Source organism: Meles meles, chromosome 6, assembly GCF_922984935.1.
Source record: "Meles meles chromosome 6, mMelMel3.1 paternal haplotype, whole genome shotgun sequence".
Lineage (NCBI taxonomy): Eukaryota > Metazoa > Chordata > Mammalia > Carnivora > Mustelidae > Meles > Meles meles.
The window spans coordinates 143,872,336-143,898,363 of record NC_060071.1 but is presented as its reverse complement, the minus strand read 5'-3'; positions in this window follow the sequence as shown (position 1 = coordinate 143,898,363).

The following is a 26,028-nucleotide window of genomic DNA, read 5'->3' as shown; positions in this document are numbered from 1 at the left end:
CTGCTCCTTAGGGAAGTCACTATCTGGAGAACAGGCACTGTTCCTCTGCACATATTCAAGGGAGCAAGGCATTGTCCACTTCTCTATATTTCCAGAACTCATCTGAGTCTCTAGTTTGGTAACAGGTAACCATAAGCTCAGTGCTAAGACAAAGTCCCCCAAATGCTGTCCTAAATAAGAGGGACATTAATTTCTCACTCACATGATAGTCCAGAACAGGGATGGAAGCTCTGGATCTCCACACTGGGGTGAGGGGCACGCTGGTGGGGTGTCCTGGTCACCCTCCAAGTGTGGCGTCCATCTCTGGATCTAGGTCCGGTGCCCCACCTAGTCTCAGCCTTGGTTCTGACACCGCAGATTTTGAGGGGTGACAGCAACGTAGAGGGCACGCAGCTGCCTTTGAAGGATGAGAAGGAGAAGTGCACTGCACTTGACCTCAGATCCCTTGTCTTCGGGCAAGGGGCAGGAGGACGACCCTCCATGCAAGTCCGTATCTTTACCCAAAACCTGTGATATGCTACCCCTCACGGCAAAAGGGACGCTGTGGATATGAGTTAGGTTAGGGACACTGAGCAGAGGAGTGCTCTAGATTATCCTGGAGAACACACAGTAATTGTGTGAATCCTTAAAAGTGGAGAAGCTTTCATGGTTGTCAGAGAAATGTGACCGCAGAGAAAGGGTCAGAGACGCTGACTTCAAGTGTGGAAAAAGGGAACGTGAGCTACCTCTGGAAGCTGGAAGGGACCAGAAAACAGATTCTCCCCTGGGGCTTCCAGAAAAAAAAAAAAAACAAAAAACAAAAAAAAAAAAACCTGCTGCTACCTTGATTTCAGCCCAGTGAAACCTGTATCAGAATTCTGACCTCCAGAATGGTAGGAAAATAAAATGGCTATCGTTATTAGCCACTAAGTCTGTGGCATTTCTTTTTTTTTTAATTTCTTTTTATAAACATATAATGTATTTTTATTCCCAGGGGTACAGTTCTGTGAATCGCCAGGTTTACACACTTCACAGCACTCACCATAGCACATACCCTCCCCAATGTCCATAACCCTACCCCCCTCTCCCAACCCCACCTCCCACCTGCAACCCCCAGTTTGTTCTGTGAGATTAAGAGTCCCTTATGGTTTGTCTCCCTCCCAATCCCATCTTGTTTCATTTATTCTTTTCTTACCCCCCAAACCCCTCACGTTGCATCTCCACTTTCTCATATCAGGGAGGTCATATGATAGTTGTTTTTCTCCGATTGACTTATTTCACTAAGCATGATACCCTCTAGTTCCATCCACGTCGTCGCAAATGGCAAGATTTCATTTCTTTTGATGGCTGCGTAGTATTCCATTGTGTAGCATTTCTTACAGCCGCTGTGGGAACCCAATACACCAGGCCATGCAACCCGACCTACATGCAAGTAAAGCTGGGAGATGCCATGTTGCTCCCTGGAGTGTAAGCTCCTCCCTCTCGTACCACCTGGGCCACAGAGAACCCAGAGAATGGCTCAAGGAAGGCTTTTCTGCCATCTGGGGGCAATTCACAAAACACCAGTCTCCAGAAACGCAGTCCGTGTGCTGAGGAGATGCAGGATGAAAGCCGCCTCCACGGCAGGGCTCCGAGTGCAAGACCCGCCAGGGGCCACCTCTCAGGCCGCCAGCTGCAAATGGGGCACCAGCACCCTCTTATCTCAGGTCCCCCAGTTGACCCAAAGGGTCCATCAGCACCCCCGCCCCATGAGGAAAAGCACAGGGGTGGGTCCCTTCTCCAGAACGCCCCGCACCTGGTTCTCCTGCATCACCTCTCCCTGGGCCCCTGCGAAGACCTCCAGCCGGTATGCGTGTGCGACCCCCTCTAGCTCTCCCTGAGGGCGGCTGTGATTCCGCAATCTGTCAGGGCCTCAGTGGGCTCTCCAAGGAAGTTTGCAGAACACACACACATAGAGCGAAGGTGGCCAGACAGACCCACAACCCATCTGCAAGAAGAGGAAAGCAAGACCAGAGGGACTCAGTGATGGGCAGAGGTTGTCTCTCCTCAGGTGCTCATTCCTCTGCCCTTCGGCGTCCGGGTAGGATTCAGGGCAGCCTTCCCACAGCCACCCTGGCCACTCTCTGCATGGGGGCCGCTGATCCTCAGGGATGCCCTGCCCCGGTCAGAGAGCCTCCATCAGTGACTGGGACCCCGCCGCAGTCTCCCAGAGGTGGGATCATCCCAAGACTCCAGCATATGGGGGAGCAGGGGGTAACCACACAGCTTTCCTTCCTTGTGTGGGCTCCTTAGTGCCCTCCTTGTGCTCCCGACCACCCAAGCCCTTGTCCACAGTCCACCTGGAAAGAAATTCAAGTTCAGTAAGATTCGTGACCTGCCAGAGGGACAGGGCTGGTGATTAGCATGGTCAGAACTCAGCACAATGGCTCCGTGGACATACACACTCAAAGTGTCGCCTCTGACAAATCGATGCTGCCCTGGTAGGGAGAGTCCAAGATCAATGCCTTCTGGCACTTTCCTCTCCATGGCAGGAAAATAGCAGACCCCCATTCCTCTCGGCCAAGCAGACCCTTCTCTCTTCCATTGAGAGCTGGTCCGCACATCCAGCACCTAATTCGGGCATCACTGCGCATCTACTCAGAGCGCAGGCTCTGCACCAGCCACAGAAGCCACCAAGACAGAGAACCGTCGGCCTCTGGAGATGCTCACGTTCTGGAGAGTGGGGAGCTGCCTGGGAAACCAGTAAGATAACAGCCACCACCCTCTTTCCTGGGGCGTCTGACACGAGGAAGGCAAAGGGAACAACAGTAGCCTGTGCTTCAGAGGAGACTTTTGAAAATTAAATGAGAAGATGGGTATTTTCAGAGTCTGGCTTCGAGGAGGCTGGTGGTTCATTTTAACTCCCAGTGGGATTATTTGCACACTCGCTCATTCCTACAGTGGTGCAACAATAATACAGCAGGACAAACTATGAACTCTGTTACCTTGTTCCCATCGTACGGATGGGGAACCTGAGGGCCCGAGAGATTGAGGACGTGCCCGAGGGCACGTTGCTGCACGGCTGGGCTCTCAATGCCTTGACTCCAGGCTCACGTTTACACGTCACCCACTTCTGACGTCGTCCGAGGAATGCCAGCTGAGACCACAGCTGCAAACCAGCCTCTAGGTTCTCCCAAGCGGACAGCACAGCAGGATCGGCAGTCGCCCTCAGTAGCTGTTGAGAGAAGACACATGAGGGACCTATGGATGGTGACACACGCTGAGTCCCCCATGGGCGCCACTCCACCCAAGCAAGCCAGAAGACACCCTTGTCCTGGACTCCTTTGCTCCCATCGCCTCCTCTGGGAAGCCCTCCCAGTCTACTCCAGCCATGACCACCCATGCCGCCTGTGCCTTCTAGCGCCTCTCACTGACGCTGTTTGGTGCAAGCAGTTCCTTTGCTAGGGGTTTCTGTCATCTACCCAGGAAGAACAGGAGCCAGAGCTCAGGCCTTTGGATGTCATCACCCAGCAAATAGGGCTCAGCAAACAGTAGGTGCTTCCAAAGGCATTTGCTGATTAACTGGGTGGTGAACTCCTATGCATCCTTCAAAACTTTGGAGTCACTTGCTCCAGGAAGCCATGAAAGAAACAACCAAGACAGACTAATTTCTGGCTTCCCAGGTTTCTGCACCGAAGAGATTATGGTGTTGAATGGGCACAGCCCTTGTTGTCAAGCCTTTGATGGTCCCCCTTTCTATGAAGTGTGTGATGGACACACAGGGCAGCAAGTCTTTGTAGAGAGGAGCTTTGTGTGTTTCCCTGGCTCCTCTGGTCACTAGGGCCCAGCAGTGCTCAGTAAGTACTTGATTACAAGAGGGCTCAGTGTGGGCATGTGTCCCCTCTTTCTCCTTCTTGGCTTCCATTTGCTTATTCAACCAAACCTGACGAGTCCCTCACCCACCCCAGCATTGCACCGGCCCTGAGGATAACGGGGGCGTCACGCTATCTGCCATCAAGGAGGGTAGGCAGAGGGAAGAAACTAATGGATTGTGAGCTTACTTCTTTTATTATTATTAGTTAATCCTCACAACGGCTTCCCATGTTGGGTAATCGCATTCCATTTGCCAATGAGAAAAAAGGATTAGACAGGCAAAGTCAGTTGTCCAAGGTCATAAAACTAGTAAGTGATGGGGCTTCTATTTGATTCAAGGACTGTCTGGCCCCAAATCCCATTCCACTGGGCTTCCTCACGAGGGAAGAGTTAGAACAAATAATAATAATAGTAAGTGGATGGGTGTGAAGCTGCCGGCACGAAACAAATTGCCGTAATTGATCAGGAAAGGGACAGGTCACTGCTGGCTGGGCCAGGGAACAGATTCCAGTGGGTGGGAGAAACACAGCAATAGGGAGAGCAGAATACAGCAGAACCCAGATGGGAGGGACCAGTCCTGAACCCAGGATTGTTCAGGGTGTGCACTGCACAAGGTGGGGGCAACGCTGAGGGGGCTCTGCTCCCATTCCAGATGATGTCTACTAAGATGATTTTCTAACAGATGGAAGTTAAGTGTCTTGTGGGAAGAAACATCTTTTCCTCATTCACACAGTGATGCTGACGGGACTCAAGGCAGCCTGAGCCCCAACTCCGCCGATTTCAGTCCCATCAGGACCACGGTAAGTCACAGCCAGGAGAGTTGGACCAGAGAAGCTGAGAAGGAAACTCAGCTCTCGGGTTCAAGGCAGACTGGACCTGGTGCGTGGTGGGAGTTCAGGGTCTTAACAGAGGCGCCTGCTGTTCACTGTTAACGGCCTCAGCAATCGCAGAGAACTTGCTGCATGTCCGACTGTGGGGAAAGGTTCGATGAATCACCGCACGTCACAAAACAGAATCTTCAACAATCGTTTTCTTTTTTTTTTTTTAATCAGAGTTTCAAAAATAATTTAATAGCTTCAGAAAATGGCCATGCTGTAAAAAAGTAGAAGAAAAAAGCAAGACGCAAAACTTCTTATACACACCTTTGTGTGTGTGTGTGTGCATTTGTACATCTATACACATAAGTCTGCACTCTCAACGTTTCCTATCATGCACATACATTACAGTTTGAACTAAAGAAAATCTTATTTTTTGTAGTGTATAGTTTCCAGAGGATCTGGGACTCTCTGTGCCCCCAAAGAGCAGCATGGGGTCCTTGTCACTGACTTGCTGTTGGAACTCTGGTGGTGCCATCAGGGACCCAGGTCCCTTGAGACCGATTGTGCATCCAAGCTCAAGGCCCGTGGTGTGGTCCTCCCCGGTGACAGTGTGGGCTCATAGGACTCACACTGCTCCCAGGACATCCCCTGCTCTGAGGCCATGTCTACAAGCATCTTTGGGGGAAGACACCCCCCCACCCTGCACCTCAAATGGCCCCGCAACTAATCCGGTGTGCACTTTTCCCTATAACGCCAGTGCTTTTCCCGGGCCCCTCGCATTCTAGAAAGCTGTGATGGTGTCAGGGTTGATGTATTGCAATTACAAAGGGCTTTAAAGTCCCTGAAGGGGGCAGGAAGGAATCTCTCTCTTCTGGCCCTTCTAGTGGAGGCTCCTGAGCGGAGGCAGGTGGCAGGCGAGGAACCAGAAACCAGTGGAGAAGCAGGAGAATCTCCGCGCTGGGAGGGGCAGGAGCAAGTCAGTCAGGAGCACGGGCCAGCCAGTGCGGATGGTGGGACACACCCAGGCCCTTGAATTTCCCGTGAAATTTCCCCCAGCTACCAGGACAGAACTTTCCACGCTCTCCCTAGGCCACTGCCTTTCCTTAGGAAACTTCACTTTTTTTTTTTTTTAAACTGATGTTTCTAGTTGCGAATCTACCTTAAAACCATATAAAAAATTAGAAATTCCCATCTCACCCTTCATCTCTCCCCCTCACAAAAGCCATCTTCATCCCTTCCTGCTTCCTTTCCGATTCTCCACATTCCAGTCCCTCTACCTGGCCGCTGCCCTACTGCCCTTTCCCACCTGATGGAATTCGGTTCTTTCTGCAGCCCGAGGTCCTCCCCCACAGTGGCCTGTCCTGCCCTCACCTATCACCTTCGGGGCCCGCCAGGGGCTCCCCCGGTTCCTGACACACACAACTACAAAGCATAAGTGAGCTCCTACCCTAGCCCACCGCTTTGACAGACGAGAAGAAAACAGAGGCACAGAGCTGGTCACTAGCAGAGCCCTGTCCGGTCCTGGGAGCCCAGAGCCCCCAGTCTGAGGCTCTCGACAGTCCACTTCTCTCTCCAAGGAACAACAAAGGAATGCGCTCCCTTATTAGTTTGACTTCTGCAGAGTTCTAAATCAACCAAAGCATTCAAAATGTTAAAGTTTGATCAGCTGAGAAATAAGGATATTAAATATGATTGCATTTGAGGGTACAGACTGTTTTTCCATTACCTGCTTTGATTAAAAAAAGCTATCTGGGCTCTGAGGTAGAAAAGTTAAATGCGACCAGAAAAAAAAAATAATAATAATAATGGCTTCGAGTTCGCTGTCGTTCCTAATTTCTGTAAGAGAATCGTGTTAAGATGTGTTCGTCACCACATCGAGAACACATGAGTTCGCGTCTGCAGTTAATACCCCTTCTCTCTCCTTAATTGCCAAAAATGAAAGCGATTGGGAAGAAGAAAACGTTATTCCTATGATTCCTTAGGGAACAGAAGAAAGGCTGCATTTTTTTAATGGGACATAGACCAGCAGCTCTGATTCCTAAGCGGACATTTAATCGGAGCAGTATCAAAGTATAAATAGTAATAAAGTTTTTTTGTCTTCGGGTTATGAGGGGGAAACTACCCACATACACTGTTTGGGGGGCAACACGGTAGCTGCCGCCCCGGTCTGTCGTGGTGCAGAGACGCTGACAGTCACTGCCCAGCTCAGCATTTCCACATTGCTCACGTCTCCTCTGTGCTCTGCAAGGGGCAGAGAACCACAGCGGACTTCTCAGAGTAGCCTGGACAGGGTGCAGATCGAGATGGATCTGGACAGAGTAAGATTCTGAAGAAGGGCGAGCAGGCTCTTTTCAGCGATGCCAAATGTCCTGTTCTTGAGAGAGGAGATAAATAACCAAATCGTAATAATTATATTGAGAATGACACACAGAGAGAGAGAGAGAGAGAGAGAGAGAATGCATGCCTGGGTACCAGCTCACTCTCCCCACCCTCTTGCAGGGTTCGCTAAGACGCAAAACATGATGCTGACCCACTTCAGCCATCAGGACGCCACGCCACCTCCAAGGGGAAAGACAGCAGTCAGAAATTAGACTCACATTCATGAGGGTTGAGAACGTCAAGGGAAGAAGCAGGGGAAAGGCTACAAAACAGTTTCTGTCAAAATAATTCAAAAGACCTACAAGCCATAGAAACCTAGAGGTGATTGCCATCTTGTACATTACGGCCAGAATCAGAACCATGAATACTGGACTCAGCTTCCAAGTATACACGAAGTTGGTGTTGGCTGATTACTTTGTAGCAAAACTCTGGAATGTCTTTGTTTCCTGCAGTTGTGACAGGGGACGACATAAATCAGGGGCTTTTGCAGTGTCCACTCCACCCAGAAACGTGTCAGGATGTAGGATTACAAGATTCAGCAAATAAAAACAAGATGCCTGGTTAAATTTGAGCTTCTCTTAGCACAAGTATGTCCCAAATATTGTATGGGATATACTTATGCTAAAAGAAGCTCACTGGGTGTTCTGTATCTCCTTTGGCAGCCCTAGGCAGGAGGCAAGCTGTGTGTCAGCCCTCATCTTGTCTCACCTGGATTTGTTTCCAGGGCCCCCATAGCTGGGTCCTAGAAGACTCTGTCTGGCCAGGGTCTCAGGCAGGAAAGGGCTGTTAATATGAACAGATGGGAGGCGCACAGGACCTGTTTCCAAGAGCATGGTCTGTAGTCCTAAGGCAGAACCCTCCAGAGAGCACCTCAAAGTCTAGATGCAGAAGAAGAGCAGACGGTCCTTGAGGTTCCCTCTTTGGAATCAAATGATGGGTCCTGGTTGGGACTTCAAAGAGCTCTAAAGAGACCAAAGAATGGTAATACCCTTTTGTTCTTAATCATCTGCCACCAGGTGAGTAGCATTGCTTGCAAAGAGCTCAGGTGAGGACGCCTGGGTGACTCAGTCATTAAGCATCTGCCTTCAGCTCAGGTCATGATCCCAAGGTCCTGGGACTGAGTCCCACATCAGGCTCCCTGCTCAGCGGGGAGCCTGTTTCTCCCTCTCCCACTCCCCCTGCTTGTGTTCCCTCTCTCGCTGTCTCTCTTGCTGTCAAATAAATAAATGAAATGAAATGAATGAAATAAAAAGATAAAGCAAATAAAATGACCCTCATTTTAAAAAGAGAGAGAGAGCCCAGGTGAGAAGTTATCAAACTCATGCGTACATTAACGTCACTGCGAAGCCTTGCTGAGAATCCAGACCGGACCCCATCCCTCATAACCACTAACTCAATAGCCTTCACAGCACCCAGTAATCTGCAGTTTTAACCACCCCCCGCCACATGCACATACAGCAGGTGATCCAAATATAGTAGATTCTCTGAAAAACACTGACCCAGGTCTTAGGCTCTTCCCACACACAGATAGGGAAAGGCATTATTTTTAAAATACAGTATTAAATGCATTTTTCTCCAAAGATCATATCATTCTTTAATCTGGCATTTCGCAATTTGATTATGGATAATTTCTATTTTAACAACATGAAGCAAAAATCAGAATGAAGAGTAATACTTGTGCAAATGGATCATTTTTCAAGAAATCAATTTTCTTGTCTCAGCCAGTTTTTTGTCTCTAAAACTCAATATCATTTTCCCCACAACGAGGACCAAGTTGAATTATTTATAATAGTTTAATTATAGGCATATATGTTACTTCTGTGCTTGCAAGACAAACATAATTACAGGATTTTTAATTATAATGTGAAATTAGAAGATGGAAATAATTACAGAATTTTAGAATTATAATGGAAGAAGAAAGTCAGTAACTTATGAAAACATAAGCTTTCTTGAAAGGACATTGTCCTGTATTTTGTCCAAAGCAAGCACACAAGAAATACATTTTTAATACACGAAGTACACTTGCCAATATATAACAATACAGATGTGTTATTAAATTCACACATATCATTATTAGACACACCAGCAGTAATCGCTAATTGAAGATACTCTCATCAAAGGATCTATGCTAGAATATGAGAAAAATCATACCCTCATTATTTGGAAAGTTCAGCATGACTAAGGTTTTTGCTATCAGAAAAACACAGTATTTCCCCCCACCCCAAGCTTTTTAAACATAGCCTACTTAAGAAAATCCCTATTTTATATTTTGAAGGTACACTAAATTAATTTGAGGGTATGGAGAAAGTTCTTGGGCTCTTTAAGTAGAGCACCCACATAATAATACTAAACTTCGCCTAGAGCGGGTGAATGGGAAGTTGTAACGTGCGGTGTTGTGGGTTGAACTGTCTCCCGGACGGACATGTTGAAGTCTTGACCATGTTTGGAAACAGGGTCTCTGCAGATGGGATGGAGTTCAGGGAGGTCATCTGGGCGAGCTCCACTCCAATATGACAGGTATCCCAGGCAGAGGAGGGTTGGAGACAGACCGTCAGGGAGAGGAGGGTGTCCTGCAGGGATGCATGATAAGTCAGCACTGGGAGAAGGAGACAGAGACAGAAGTGGTACCAGAAGGGGCACCAGAAGCTGGCCAGCAATTATTTGCCTCAAATGCTCTCCACGGCTTCTCCTCCCATCCCTCACCGCCCACCACCTCTTCTTCGGCTCTCAAGCACCTCCTCCAGGAAGCCTTCCTGGACCCACCTCGACTGGGTCAGGGTCCTCACCCCCAGCACCTTCCACACTATGATATTAGAGCTCCCCCTGCCCCTTGCTTATCTATCTTCTCCACAGGTTTTGGAACCCAGGGCAGATATTGTCTGGAAAACTCATGTGGTCGAGGAAGTCCCCGGATCAGGCAGGTGCTCAGTGAATCACTGCTGGGTGACAGAGTGACCCTTAAAGCATAGATCTTCGGGCTCTACATCTATGCCCTTTCCACCTCACCAGCAGGCATCTCAGGCAGAGGGGAGGCCAGGGCCACACCAGCCAACCCTCAGTCTGCACAGGGAGGCTGGGCGGAGGCACTCGGGCTCCTCCAAAAGCTGACCTTCCTGGAGGGACAGGGTTGAGCTGAGTGTGGAGAAAACAGAAGGTGTACCACCTGCTGGGGAAAAAGGAGCCCTGGAAGGAAGCTAGGAAGGCAGCTCTAAGGAACCTTCAGAGCCTGTGGGGGCTTAAGAGGTGGGAGAAGACAGAGCTCTGAAGGAAAGCATGGACGGTTCTTCTGTGTTGGGTGGCCGTGCAGCTCCCATCAGGAGCACTGCCCTCGCGGCATCAGGAGAGTCCCAGGCCGAGCCCCAGCACCAGCCCGGAAGCCAGCAAGGCACCCCCAAGGCCCATCCCAGTTGGGGGTCCCCATCTTCACCTGCAACATTCTCTGTACTGAAAGCCCAGCAAAGCTCCTTGGCGGGCAGTTTACGCCTTCTTTGTCATAGCTTCTCGATGCTTCCATTGGGCGGGGTGGGGGAGCTGCCGCGGCACAGGTGGGGCAGTGGTCTGCTATGTTCCAGTAAAATGCTGATCCCAGGAAAGGCGGCGGCCTACCAGCTCTGATCGACTGACTCCTGCTGCACAGAAGGACGAGGACAATGCCAAAGTAAGAGTGGGCTGGACACTCTGAGTGCTCACGGCCCAGGGCAGATTCCAGGGTTGCCTCTCAGGCGACACCCTACGGCCCCGCTCCAGCCGATCCTAGCCTGGCGTCACATGGAGCCGTCCGTAAACTCTTCCAGGCGGTAGACGAAGCTGATGAAAACGGACATATTTTAACCAAAGGGGACAAACTGTATAGGTCCCTGCTCCTACTTCAGAATAGTAAGAGGTCGGTGACATCAGCCACTCCATGTGGCCATCAACCACTTCCATCAGTAGGGGACCAGGGCTTCCCGACTATGCGTGCACACACACACACACACACACACAGTCACACATATTCATACACACTTAAGTACAGACATACACATGCACACGCCCACATTCACACATTCTCATACACACACAGACACACACTTACATTCACACACTCATACACACTTAGGCACACACTTGTACACACTTACACACAGACACACTCGCACATGCACCCGCACTCGGGCACTTACACAAAAGAGAGAATCGGGCGCAATGCCTGCCGAGCGGATATTCAAAATGTTACAATTAGCATTTCTGTCCAGTTAAGGAGGCTCCTCCATAAATGTACCAATGGCGTCTGGACAATAGACGTGATGGGATGAGAGAGCCAAGTCATCACTCTGTCCAGGTGCCCATTAAGAAGCTGTGTGACTCTGATGCAGAGCTATGGCCTCCTGCTTCTGGTGTATTACCCTCCCTCTCCCCTCCATCCATAATCATGCTTCATCTCCACATTACAACACTGAAAAGGCTTGGCTCGTAGGCATCCTGTATGACGAGAGCATTCATTTTACTTATTTAAAGCATGACTTGCCCAGATGGTCTCCAGAGATAAAGCATCTTATATTCATGGGGGTCCAGGTACCGTTGGAAACGCATCCATTCCAATATCATTGCCATTGAGCCAAGGCTAAAAGCACTGTCTCAGACGTAAGGAATCAGAAAATCTACAATGGGAGCATAATGTTAATATCGCCATTAAAATAATATCCAATGGCTCTTTCAAACAAGTATATCAAATGGGTGCTTCTGGAGCCATGAGTCAACTAGCTTCATTCATCAACGATCAGGGAGGGAGGGGAGCGAGAGAAGGCTGCATCGTTCCTTCCTCAAAGTGCTCTTTGCGGTGATGAGGCTGGACAAAACCAGGCAGTCCCGTTTTCTCTCAGGTCTTGTTGCTTAAATAATTCATATGGTCATGCAAAGAGAGCTCGAAACACACACACAAAAAAGGAGCAATAAGGACTTATTTGGGGAAATTTTACCAAATACTCAATGCATGTGAGCTGTGTGCTGGGAACAGAGGTACGGAGAGAATGAGGATACTGCTTCTCTCCCCCAAGCTTTCTGTGAAAACAGGAAATAAACAAGTAATTTTAATATAGAACGAGATAAAATAAAAAGACTATGATGGAAGAGGGTCATTAAAAGATGCTGATATGACGAAGGTAAGAGATATGGAATTGGCGGCGGGTGGAGTTGATATTTGATTTGGGTTTTGAAGCTTTAAGAAGAGTTTACAAGATGAAAAGGAGGGAGAGTGAGAGAGGACTATCCAGGAAAAGAGTGGATGTTGCCCGTATAGAGAATGAAGAGTGGTCTGTACGGGGATGTGACAAGGAGGAAGCAGCTGAAAATGGGTTTGGAAAGATAGTCTGGAGGTAAGTTGCAAAGGTTTCATTCACCAGGCTAAAGGATTCAGACTTTGTCCCACACACAAGCCAGGATTTACCAAAGTATGCTCCAGGAACAAGTTGCTCAAGATGCCAACAGGTATGGGGCGCCTGGGTGGCTCAGTGGGTTAAAGCCTCTGCCTTCGGCTCAGGTCATGGTCCCAGGGTCCTGGGATCGAGCCCCGTGTTGGGCTCTCTGCTCCGTGGGGAGCCTCCTTCCTCCCCCCTCTCTCTCTGCCTGCCTCTCTGCCTACTTGTGATCTCTGTCTGTCAAATAAATAAAATCTAAAAAAAAAAAAAAAAAAGATGCCAACAGGTACTACAAAACTAAGTTTGTAGAACCTCGTGGTAAACACTGCAGGACTTCTCAGAGCCTTTAGTGTTTTCGTACACATCAGCACTTCCAAGAGGGAATACAAAAGATACACTGGGTCCCACATATTTCAAATCATAACATCTTGCTTCAATTTGAGGATAATTGTTTCACAGAAACAGTATTTCAAAGAAATTAACATTAGGAAATGTTACTAAAGCAGCAGGGAGCTGTGGTGTGCTTGCTTTTGTTACATTGTTTTGTTTTGTTTACCAAGGTATATTTACATATAAAGTCATTGTAGTTTCAGGTGTCATCTCATGTAATGATTCATGTGGGAACGTTTTGAGTAGAGCAGGAGTACATGGAGATTTTCAAGATGGAAGCCTAACGTGGACAGCAAGAAAATACGGAGTGAGGCTAGGGGAAGGATAAGGCTTGGGACCAGTTTCACATAAGGAAAGAGGAGCCAAAGACAACGGGTGGTTCTGACTTTGTCACTGGGAAGATGCTTCAGCAAGCTGGGATAAGAAGGACCCGAGAGGAGATGCAGAGAGAGGCAGGGCAGGTTGGGATGGGTAGATCCGGCAGTGGGACTTCCCAACCTTACTCCAAAGACCAGCTACTGATGGGCTGCGACATTATTCGAAGCTCATTTTCTTCTGAAAAATTGAGAGGAGGGCTTAGTTTTTAATGGAATGCTATGAGACGCATGTTAATTATTGCCAGGACTTGAGTCTTTTAGTGAAATACATATTTATAAACCTGTGTGGAGCTTAGATCATTTACCTAATAGAGCAAGACCTCTCTGAAGTCGTCGTCCTAATCTATCAGGTAAATATCCATTTATAATTGGCTATTTAATCCCCGCTCTTTTCTCAATAGGTCAGAATGGCCCTGAAAGGCCGCTGCACTCCCCCGCCGAAGCCCGCTATCATCCATCAGAAAGTCAATAAAGACGTACCCGCCGAAGGAATTATGAAAGTTACTGCCGGGGACAAGAGCTAACATTTCGATGAGAGAAATGCAAAACTTAATGAAACAGCTGCTGGAGAGCGAGGACGAGAGGATTTTTCATTTTAATAACCAGTTACACTCCAGTATAGAAGGGACGGAGAGGGAAAGGTGATAGGTCTGAGCTGGTCCGTGGGTCTGAAATTTCTGTCAGTCCTGATGAGGCCCCTGGAGAGAATCCCCTCCTCTGAAAGGAGAGAAAGTATGCATTCTGCTCCCCTCATCCCTCACTTTATAGCACCCCAACACACACACACACACACACACACACACACACACACTTTATTCTCCATATCTTAGGGATCTCAACATCATTGCACTGACTAATTCAACACCTGTTTCAGGCTTAGTTTCTGCTTACAGGACCTCATTTGCAATCCCAACAATCTTATCCTCCCAACATCTGAGTGCTGTTCCGCTGATACGGAAATAGAAGCCTGGGGAACTGAAGGGTCCCCCTGCCATCCCAGAGCTAAGAGTGGTAGAGCGGAGATGTGAACCCAGATCCCACACTGTTGCCTACAGCTGCTTCTCCCACCAAGACTGGGGTTGGTCCAGGAAGCACTCCTGTGCATTGGTTAGGACAAGCCCCTGGAGCTGGGAGTGTTTCCCCAGCCAAGGGAGATCGGGGAGCAGAGCACTTGACAGAGGAGGCCAGAGGATTTTTGAGCTCCAAGATGGTGATCATGGCAGTATCCTAGAGAGGGACCCTGGCGGGATTTAGTCGTTCCCTCCTGCTAATCTAACTGGCCTGGAAATTCAGCCTTGCAAATGTGTGTGTGTGTGTGTGTGTGTGTGTGTGTGAGCGTGCACAAGCAGTTTTTGCAGGACCTATCTTGTCGATCAAACTCCCCTGTGGAATCCCACTAGAGAAGCACGTCGGGCACCATCACTATGGCTAAAGTGGGATAGGGAAGGCTGCATTCTGGAGCCCTGTCCCAGGTACTCCACAGAGCCCACCACCACCCTCCATGCCCCTGGTGTCCCCTGAGACATGTCCATGACATCCTGGTCTAGAAGACCAGTGGTCACCACCGCTGGGAACCACGGAGTGGAGCTTGCACCCACGTGACCTGTGCTGCCTCTCCACCGGGGTCTTGACCCTCAGGCATAAAAGCCATGAGAGAGGAGGGAACCCCGCATGTACATCAGCCCTGTTGACGTTCACTACCTTTTGGTACAACGGTTTCCAACACTTGAAACCCCTAGTTGTATGCGCTGTGAGATTTATAGGCAACCTCAGAAAAGGACATTCTAAAATGAAGACTAGGCGTACAGAACAAGAGGTTTTGCAGCCGGGCGGGGAACCTAGCTCTGAATGCTATCGACAGGTCAGACCCCTGGAAGACCACCACTTTCCCAGGGCCCTGCAGGGGGAAGGTTCTCTTATTAGAGAGGGAGAAACTGAGGCACCGGAGTCCACAGCTCCTGAACCCGAGGTTGAAGTCAAAGAGCTACTGAGTGTGAGAGGCTCTGGGGGATTGGGACCCCATCTGTTCGTCTACACAGCCCTCTCCCCCTAAGTCCCACTGTATAGAGAAAATACGGTAAAATCTTCCTTCTCTGAGATCATGACAAAATGAACTGTTTCAGCAAGTTGATTTTCCAGGTAACTGAAACATATACCTTTGAGCCCCAAAACGTTTTAAGATTTTAATTATTTTAATGGAAACATTTCCTCTGTTCTTAAAACAGCCTATTCAGTGTGATTAACCTTGTCTCGCTGGCTCAGGGCCATCAGTAGAAACTGTGGCTTTGTGCTGTGATGTAACCCAGTGATGGAGCCTTCCAGAATCTCCCAGAGACTGGTCATCCACTGCCTGGACCACTGCAGCAGCTTCTGGTCTGACCCGCTCCAGCCCATCCTACCCCCAAGCCCTTCCCCCACAGCAGCTGGAACGGCTCCTTCCCAGCTCCATGCACCCAGCCCCACCCTGACTAACAGCCCCACTGGCCCTTCCGTCACCTGCTGGCTGAACCACGGACCACCCGGTGTCCGAATCCTGCCCCACCACCACGGCAGGGGCCCTTCCCGCCATTCGCAGTCTTTCCCAGGATGCTCTGCCTCTGCTGAGCCGTGTGTAAGTCATTCCCCAAACATTCCCCAAACATCCCCCTGCACTGTGGTCTGCCTCCCTCTGCCTCAGGGGGCAGGTCTCAGCGTGTGGGCTAAGGACAGGTGAGGATCCACAAGGGCCTCCCAGGGGTCCCTGAAGTCCTCCCTTCTCCCACTTCCTAAGGGTGTGGGGTCAGATTCTCTCTCACAGACATCAGTCAGAGCAACGTACCGCAACAGACGGAAGGTAGAGCCAGACGGGAAGGCCCGGCCAGCTCCCACCAAGCAAGGCACGAAAGGCATTCGCAGAACTGTGAAAGGAGGCCCCTTTTCTGTGGCCTGCGTTTTTCTTTTTTGGGAATAATTTTTCATTAAAAAAATACGTAATTTATGTTCACGTGTAATGGGTTTATTAGGGTTACTCTCAACAAATTAGGAAGTTTTTTTTAAGATTTTATTTGTTTGTTTGAGAAAGAGAGATAAAAAGAGCCCAAGTGGAGTGGGGGATGCGGAGAGCATAAGGGGATGGAGAGAGAGCCTCAAACAGACTCCCGAAGAGTGCGGAGCCCAGCATGGGGCTCGATCCCAGGACCCTGAGGTCATGACCTCAGTCCAAAAAAAGACTCAAACGCTTAACCGATTGCCCACCAAGTAACCCCAAATTGGGAAATATTTTTATGGTTTCGGTCTTAAGTTCTAGGATAGTCAATACTGGTCGCTATAAGCCACAAGACAAAAGCTCTTTGGGGTCTAGGATAATTTGTACGTGTATAAAGAGGTCCTGGGACCAGAGACTTAGAATCACTGGGCTCGACCACGCAAGCATGTCTCCTTCTCTGCCTCTCCACCTGTTAATCCTCTCTCAAGGCCAGGAGCCGCCTCCCCTGGTGGAACCACAGGCTGAGCAGGTGCCCACTAACACTACACATAGCTTCCCTCCACCTGGCGCTGACTCTGTGCAGAGCCAATCTGTCTTCATGAACACTAAATCTCAGTCCCCCGGAGGGAAGGGACTGGCTGTGTCTTCCTTGCCTTGGTACCCTGGTACTCAGACAGCTCTCAGTGCATGCAGGTAGGACTTCAGGAATTGGGGTCTGGGCATCACCGTTCTGGGCTTTTATGCTCGCTCCTCTGATTTACCTGCCTGGGTAAATCTTCTAAGCCATTTAATCTTCAGTTTCTTGGGGAATAAAAAAATAATACTAATATCCTCAGGATTAGACGAGTCTTGGGATCTGTAAAGCATTGTGCCAAGTTGAAAGCGCACGACGGCGAGTTATTGTTGCTGCCCTGCCTCTCGCTGCCCCAGGAGCTCTCCGGTTTGTGGATCTCCTCCAGGCAGCTGTGCTTCTGGTTCTCAAGCCTGCGCCTGACTCAGGTGTTGGAAGCCCCTCCTCGTGCTGCTTCTGCTCTCACTTATCTGGGCTGGGACACCAGAAAGACCAGATTTCTAGAACCCGAATGTGTTCTCCTAGGGCTGCCGTAGCAAGTTACCGTAACCTTGGTGGTTTGGAACAACCACCTGTGCTCCCCTGTAGTTCAGGGAGGTCAGGTGCTGGCAAGGCCATGCTACCTGCAAAGAAGTCTCTGGAAAATAAGCCTCCTTTGCCCCTTACTAGTGGCTCTGGGCAATCCTGGGTGCTCCTTGGTTTATAGCCGCATCACTCCAATCTGTGTGCCCCCCGTCACGCGGCCTTCCTCCTGCGTGTGTCCTCTCCTCTTCTTAGGGTACACCACTTGTTGGATGGGGGCCCCTCTAATTAAGTGTGACCTCATGTTTGAATAGCTCATTACTTCTGCAAAGACCATAATTCCAAATAGGCCCCATTCCGAAGAACAGAAGGTTAGGACTTGAGCATATCTTTTGGCAGGGGCAGGGTTAGGGGGGTGGGGGGATGGGGAGACACGATTCAACCCATTGCACAGGCTTAAGACAGAAGGCTCTAAGTGAAGACCGAAAAAACGTCAGCAGTGAGGAAAAGTGCATGAGCTTCACAAACCATCCTTATGATGGCGCTTTCAGCTCTGGAAAGCCTTCGGTTTACCTTGGGTTCCTGAGAGTGGTTTGCAGAACTGGGATGGTCAGAAGCATGGGCAGTACTATGGAAGAAAAGAAGCGAACCCTGTGTGCAGACCAGAGGGCGCCCCCATTTATGAGTCCTATGTTTTGGGGAAGGTGAGCCTCAGTTTACTTATGAAACAGAAGGACAATTTTACTTTCCTCTTAGCGTTTTCTAATGATTAAATGAATCCTACTAAGTGTATGTTCTAACCCACTCGATAAATGGAAGCTCTTGCTATGGTCATGTTGCTATTACTGTATGGATTTTTCAGTCTGATCGGTAAATTTCATCCAATCAGATAAGACATAAAATTTAGTGGGGCGCCTGGGTGGCTCAGTGGGTTAAGCCTCTGCCTTCGGCTCGGGTCATGGTCCTAGGGTCCTGGGATCGAGCCCCGCATCGGGCTCTCTGCTCAGAGGGGAGCCTGCTTCCCTTCCTCTCTCTCTGCCGGCCTCTCTGTCTACTTGTGATCTCTGTCAAATAAATAAATAAAATCTTAAAAAAAAAATTAGTTTGCAAGTTCACGTGGAGAAACCATGCCATATATTTGGGGGGGTGGGTTATGGGGAGGAATGCAAAACCCAATACCTAGTGAACATTATCAAACTCTCTCCTCTTCCCTCGAGGTACTGATTTTGAAAACTAACGACCCCTATGGAAACTGGGCACATACTGTATTGTTCGTCGTGCTTACCCTTTTACCTCATTTTGCAAGACTCTGACAGTCCCACGTAGCCCTTGAGATCCAGGTGCAGAAGAGGAAGGAGTGAGAGCGCTCAGCATGTGCCCAGTTCTGTTTACAATCGTGGTATCATTCATGCAGCCACTTAGCAAATACCGATCCAGTGTCGGCTCTGTGCTGGAACTGGGCTGGGTTCTGCCAGACGAGCGATTAACGGAATGATACAGACTCCGTGTTACGAACTTCACATTCTAGAGGGAAAACAGACAAAACCAACCAAAAAGATGGGAGATACAAATTATAATAAACATTCTGGAGGAACAATAGTCTATCTACCACTACGATCCTATGAAATAACATATCATTCCTGTTGTATACAGAGCAGACAGGCTCAGGGCGGTGAAGTGAGTTGTCCAAGATGACACTGAGAATGGGTGGTGACGGAGGATGTAGGCTCAGGTCTATCTGACGCCAGATCTCTCCCTCTCTACACACCTGACGGAACCTCTGCTGGTAGGAATCAGGAGCTGCAGGTACTGCCACTAGGTGGCTGTGTGACCTTGAGCAAGTGTCCTAACCTCTCTGATTCTTCATTTGCTCTACTTTAAAAAAGGAAAAGACAAATGCATGCGAAATTCTTATTTGGCACCATTTCTGTCCCTTGGGACAGAAATAACAACTACAATTATCCTTAGAGTAAGTTCTATGCAAATACTAAAGTATCAGTGAGTAGATTTCCAGAAGGAGACTGTATCCAAAAACGCATGATCCACGTGTCACGTACGAACAAGCCAATCTCAACCAGTGTCTCGGGTGAGTTTCCCATGCCGCCTCCAGACGCATTTATACCACAGAGGAAAGGAAAGGTAAAATCCAATGCAATCCCTCCCCAAGTGAACCCAAATTCAGAATGGTGAAATTGTGAATTAATGAAGACTCCGACCCACATTTATTTGAAGTCTCAATAACAAAACACATCCGCAGAGATGGGAATGCTCAAACTTCCCCCAGAGGTCCCCAGATGAGCCACTTCTCCAGTTTACGAGAAGGACTATAGATGAGTCTGGCTGCACGCTAACTTTATACCCACATCTCAGGTCAGCCGTCACGGGGCTTACCGCCATCTTGAGAGATTCTGGGCCCTTAGCCCAGACTGACTCACCACAGGTGAGCAAACATTCCGGGGGGCTCCGAAAGAAAGAGTAGGGCGAGAAGAGTAGAGGTGATGAGTCAGTACATTATGCTTAATGTGCTGAATCAGAACTATTTCTTCAGTAGGTGGAGCTGTCCAAGGCTTGGATGAGTTCTGTGTATGGTAGTGAGTTCCCCATCATAGGAGACATTCAAGCAGAGGCTGGACATCCACCTGCTGTGAGACATTATTTGAGAGCCCAAGCACCAGTCAGAGCTTGAGTAGCCATCCAGGGCCTGAAAGTCTGGATGGCACCCTTCACAGGTGCTGATGCAGTTCGCACTGAGGTCTAGTTTTTGTGTAGAGTAGAGAACCTCAGTCTTAGAAGAAGAGAGTTCTGGACATGGACCCTAGTTCTGCCACTTATTAGCTGTGTGTCTTTGAGCATGATACATACCCTCTCTGAACCTGTTTCTATTTTTTTAAATGGGGGTAACACTACCTACTTAACAGGATTGTGAGAACTCAGTGTGAATGCCTGTCAGATGGTTACGCTGGCAGGTATGTTCATTTCTTACTCCTGCCATAACCAATTACTGTAAACTTAGTAGCTTCAAACAGCACAAATCGATTATCCTACCATTCCTAGATGTTCTGTAAGTGAGAGGTTCGAACACGGGTGTTGCTAGACCACCATCCAGATGGTGGCAGGCCTGTTTCCCTTCTGGAGGCTCTAGAGAAGAATCTGTTTTCTTGCCTTTTCTAGCTTCTAGAAGGCACCCACCTTCCTCCATGTACGGTGTCTCCCTCCGTCTTCAAAGCCAGCAATGTTGCATCACCTGACTGTTACTCCCTTGCTATATCTCCCTCTGGCCCTGTCGTTCTGCCTCCCTGTCCACACTTGAGGACCCTCGCGATTCCACTGAGACCACCCGATAATTCAGGATATTCTCCCTATTTTAAGACCAACTGTCAAGCAACTTTAATTCCCCCTTTGCAATGTAGGGTAACAAATCCGCAGGTTCGAGGGATTAGGACATGGACATCTATGGGCGTCCTTATTCGACCTCCAACAACAATGGCCCATACGAGGGGCTCACACCGTGTGATTTGTAATGTGTAAACCAAATAGGCTTCTGGGGGTCTTGGGGAGCTGCCAGGTGCCCCCCACCATGTGCGCTCAGAGCGGGGTATACAATAAGAGATAGGTTCAGCTCTGACTGTGGCCTGGGTTGGGGGGGATTTATCATGACTCCTCTGAAGCCAAGGCACACTTAGCGCCTAGCACTCCAGGACCCGCGTACAAGACCCATGGAAGGACGGAGCACACCGCGCCCGGGAGAGCATCGTCAGAAATTGATAGCCCCCAGCCACAAGGTGCGCGGGAACTGGGCCGAGCAGAATCCATGCGGGCGCTGGAGAAGCTGGCTTTCAGGTCCCATGTTCTCCGAGCACACGAAACTGCAGTCGCGATCTCCTCCCTGGGATGGGTGTGGTTAGAAAAACTCAATCTGTGGATGAGGTTTCCATTAGATCGGAGTCTAAAGAGGATGGTGAGGAGAGGAAAAAGGGAGCCCAAGGTTCTGGGATGTTCACCTGCCCCAAGAACCTTCTCTGGGGCTTTGCATAAACTCTTGGTCAACTGTCCAAAAAAAAAAGAAAGAAAGGAAAGAAAACCTCCTAAAGAAGGTTATCATCCCGCCTTTCAGAGACTCAGAATGAGTTCAAATTACTGAACAGGTAAGTGATGGGAATGAGACTCTAATGCACGTTCCATGGCTTGGAAGTCTTTGCTTTTCACCACGGGCCACACAGCTGGATGTAGGTGTACAAGCAAGTTTTGGAACTTTTTTTGGGCGTCCTCAAGTTCATTCAGCAGGTGGGGTTGGGGGAGGGGGCATCTGGAACCTACATTCGGCTTTCTTTCCTCCCAAGCCAAGGCTGCCCTGTACTGCACTGTCCCTAGGGGGCTCCCCCTACATAATGCTACCATATTAATTCACATTCAGTGTCAAAAAAAAAATGGAAAACTAGAGAAATGCAGAAAAAAAAAATTTAATGACCCATAAGGTAATCATCCAAAATTAGACACTATCTTCATTTTGGATACATCTTTCCAATATATTCTCTCTATAGGCATATTACTCTATGATAAGCTGAAATTTTTCTGTTCATGATAAGAAGTTTTGCTTGATGGTTTATTTTTTACTTTACGGACCACAGACGTTTTCTTGTGTCATTACCTTTTCTTCAGGCACATCATTTTTATAGATGCATATAGATGCAACACGATTTATTAAATCACCCTGACATTGGGGGGGGGGGGTTGTATTATAACGTTGCAATGAAATCCCAGGGGATAAAACCCCACGTATAATTGAGAGTTTCCATAGGATGCATTTCTAGAAATAGAATGGGCTGGGCAAAGAATAGGAAAATTGGTAAAGTTCGTGATCAGTGCCAATGAAAGTCCTTCCGGAAAGAATGTACCAGCATTCCTCTGGGCTGTGTATGAAAGTTTTCTTCCCCTATACCCATGGCAATGCTAAATTTCACCTTTTCTTTCTTTCTTTCTTTCTTTCTTTTTTTAGGCTTACTTGTTTCAGGAATTGCTTGTATTTTATTTTATCTTTTATTTTTTATTATGTTCAACTAATCAACATAGAGTACATCATTAGTTTTTGATGTAGTGCTCAGTTTTCCCCTATTCCTTACAAACCTTTTCCTCTTGGAGTTTACTGGTTTTAAGCAGTTCTCGTTTCACATCTTAGCATGAAAAGAAACATCTTTGTGGTGGCTCTTTTGTCCTGTGATTTAAAAAAAAAAAAAGATTTTATTTATTTATTTGAGAGAGAGAGACAGTGAGAGAGAGCATGAGTGAGGAGAAGGTCAGAGGGAGAAGCAGACTCCCCGTGGAGCTGGGAGCCGGATGCGGGACTCGATCCTGAGACTCCGGGATCATAACCTGAGCCAAAGGCAGTCGTCCAACCAACTGAGCAACCCAGGCGTCCCTGTCCTGTGATTTAACATAAGGGTCAACAGGGCTTTCTCTGTAAGGACCAGATGGTAAACAGGACCCGAGGCCGTATGGTCTGTGTTGCAACTTACCCACCTCTGCTGTGAAATCGCCAAAGCAGCCACACACAATATGTAGATAAATGAACATGGCAGTGTACCAATAAAACTTTATTTATGGACGCTGAAATTTGAATTTCGTATAACTTTCATGTATCATGAAATATTATTCTTCCTTGGAATCTCTTTCCAATCCTTTAAAAATGTAGAAACTATTCTTAGCTCATGATCAGATAAGACTAGCGGCAAGGGGGGTGCGGATTTGGCCCATAGGCATTCGTTTGCCAACTCTCCAATCTAACTGAAGGCCCCATCCACATAGGACCCTTATCCTTTAAAAATTCCCTGTGAGAGAGTCTTCTTTCTAAATCTAATAGTTTTCAACCCTGGCTGCACATTATAATTACCCGGAAAGTCAAAAAAAAAAAAAAAAAAGAAAAAAAAAGTCATTGCTGCCCCCAAGCCCTAGGTGACTCCAACCTGGCCCTTTTGGAGGTGTGCACGGCCACGGCGCGTGAACGTCTCTCCAGGTGACCCTAAAGTTCAGCCCGGAAAACACTTCAATTAGTCACAGACAAACCCAGTTCCGCTGGGATCCAGGCCTGGGCCACCTTAGCTTGGGACCCGAGGGGCTGCCAAGAAGCCGGCAGATCTGGGAGGAGGGCTCCAAGTGTTTTACGGAGGTGCTGACAAAGGGCTGCTGCTTCTGGCTTTCTTCGAGACCCACTGCCAACCTGCCTAAAAGAACCGACACGGACAAAGTTTAAGAAAAATTATTGTGGCCACAGGTATCCGCGCAGGCTCTGTGATCTGAAGACCCGACCCTGTGAGTGGCTTAAGCCTGCAGGAGCCCTGCATGGGCTCCTGTCCTTCCCCGCAGGGTCACACATTGCTGTCCCACAAGACCGGGTCTAAAGAGACGGCAGCATCTCTGGCTTGCTTCCGCCCAGCCTCCTTCTGCCACTTCCACGCCAGGCTGCGGGCGAGCGGATGCTCCTTCCTCGCCCTGCCTCTCTCCTTGGGTCCTTCCCACTCGGCGCTTTTCTTTGCAGATCTCAAGGTGATGACAAAAGAGAGAACAGTCTTAGCATCCGTTAATACCCACTTGACCCACAAAAGAAAATTCACCCGCATTCCGCAGCTTCTAATTTAAAAACCATTAGACCGTTCCGCTTGGCGGACCAGATCTAAATATTCTTAAAGGGGTGGTTTAATTTAATGATTACCTTAACAAGCCCCCTTTTAAAATGATGATCCGCCAAATTCGGGGGATTTGTTTTGGAATCTGATCCAATAAGTAGCTTTGTACAAAGAGGAGCAGAACAGAATCTGATTTGGTTCAGAACGCGGTGAAAATCATGGAAATTACTTTGCATATTTAATCACTGTGGAAACATGAGTACAAACTACTTTCTAGAGATTACCTTAGGAAAAAAAAAAAAAACAGCTTCAGGCTCTGCAGCCAGCATGCCAAGTACTTTGATTTACAGGGAATTATTTGGATTTTATAGAACACTCAGTGTTTCAAAGACTTCAGCCTTCTCAGCCACTGGCAGCAAGATACGTTTCAAATGGTGCAGCAGAAACTGAGCTTTGGGAATGGAAGTGATGGGGGGGACTCATTGTCAGTGCCTGAAGGGCGGCCGGAACTGTCCTGCTTTTTGCAGCCAGAGATGAATCGTCGCTGACTGAGTTCAGGTGGGGAGAAGAGAAGAGGGTGTGTCTCCACAAGAAAAGCCTTTTACCTGTCGTCAGGGACTGAAGACACATGGTCTTCCAAGGGAAGACAGGCTTCCATCTGCCCCAGCAGCACAGAGCAGGTGGAGAGTTCCCTCGCCTGGATGCTTGGAGGAGGCAGCGTAGGGAGGTAGGGCTTTGGTGCGATCATGGCTGGATCTCCTCATTGCCATGAACGTTCCTTTCCTCTCGAAATCTTCTCTTCCGCTGGGCTCCTGCTGTTTCCGACCAAGGCCCTCTCTGACCACCCCATCTAGAAGAAATACGCCCTTGACACGCTCTTCTCTCTTGCTAGTCTTCAATCTCCTCCATTGCACACACATGCACCTGTACTAGTTTCTATTAAAGTGTTCAGGCTCTGCCCCCTCCTAGTAGAAGGAAGCCAGTCTGTAGTCTGCTCCATTCACCGGCTGTTTCCCCAAAATATAATGCAGTGCCTGGCTCAGAACGTATCCGAATGAAAGCGTTCATAAGGCCCCCCTCGCCATTACTTATTTGAGGACAGAAGCCAGTAATAGATGTGTAAGTACTTAGCAACGCAAAAAGGAATCATACACAGGAAAAAAAAAGAAAAGAAAAGAAAAGAAATAGTCACTGTAGGTAAATTTTAGGGTGGGAAAGGCCTATGTTGGACCCAAGCTACATTCTTCCCCTGTGGCCTTAGCCAAATCATAGAGTCGCCTTTCTGAGCCTGTTTCCAATCGCATAGTGGGACAACATCTATTTATGGGGTCACAGTGAAGATCCTAGAGGATGCATGTGAGAGGCCCAGCACCGTGCCCGGCACACGGTGTGTGGTCTAGAACCAGGACTTGGTGAAGTGATTTCATAGTTGTGACGGCTCGTCTGATCCTTCAACTTGACCGTGCTGTGGGGTGCTCCGGTAGCTGGTTAAATGGTTATTTCTGAGTATCCGCAAGGGCCTTTCCAGGAGAGGTTATCATGTGGATCAGTGGACAGAGCAAAGCACGTGGCCCTCCCCAACACCAGCGGGCAACGTCCAATCCAATGAGGGCCTAAGTAAAACAGAAAGTCGGAGGAAGTTCGCGTTTGCTCTCTGCCCGAACGCCTGAGCTAGAACAGCCATCCCTTGGCTCTGCCTTTTGTTCTCGGACCCGCAGGTCTGGACAGAAATCTACACCACGGGCTCCCTGGCTCTCAGGCCTTCAAACTACCCACCACTGGCTTCCCTGGGTCTCCAGCTTGTAGATGGCAGATGGCGGACTTAGCTTCCTACTCCCGTGAGCCAATACTGTATAATAAATGTCTTTCTGGAGAGAGATATGTACATATCCTACTGGCTCTGTTTCTCTGGAGAGCCCTGACGAAGAGATGGTCGGGAGACTCCTTGAAGGAAGGTGACATGGGGGGACATGTGCCTGTCCGTCACGGGGGACGTTTGCTATCTTGAGTTTTCCTTCCTGACCGACATCGCCTTTTAGGGGACGTCTGAGCCAAGTTCCAGAGGAATCGGAAAATAGATGGGTACTTTAAAAAGCTCTCCAAAAAGCGCAACATTTTTAGATGGGTCCCCAGTTCCAACAGCTGGCAGCCGGTTCCCA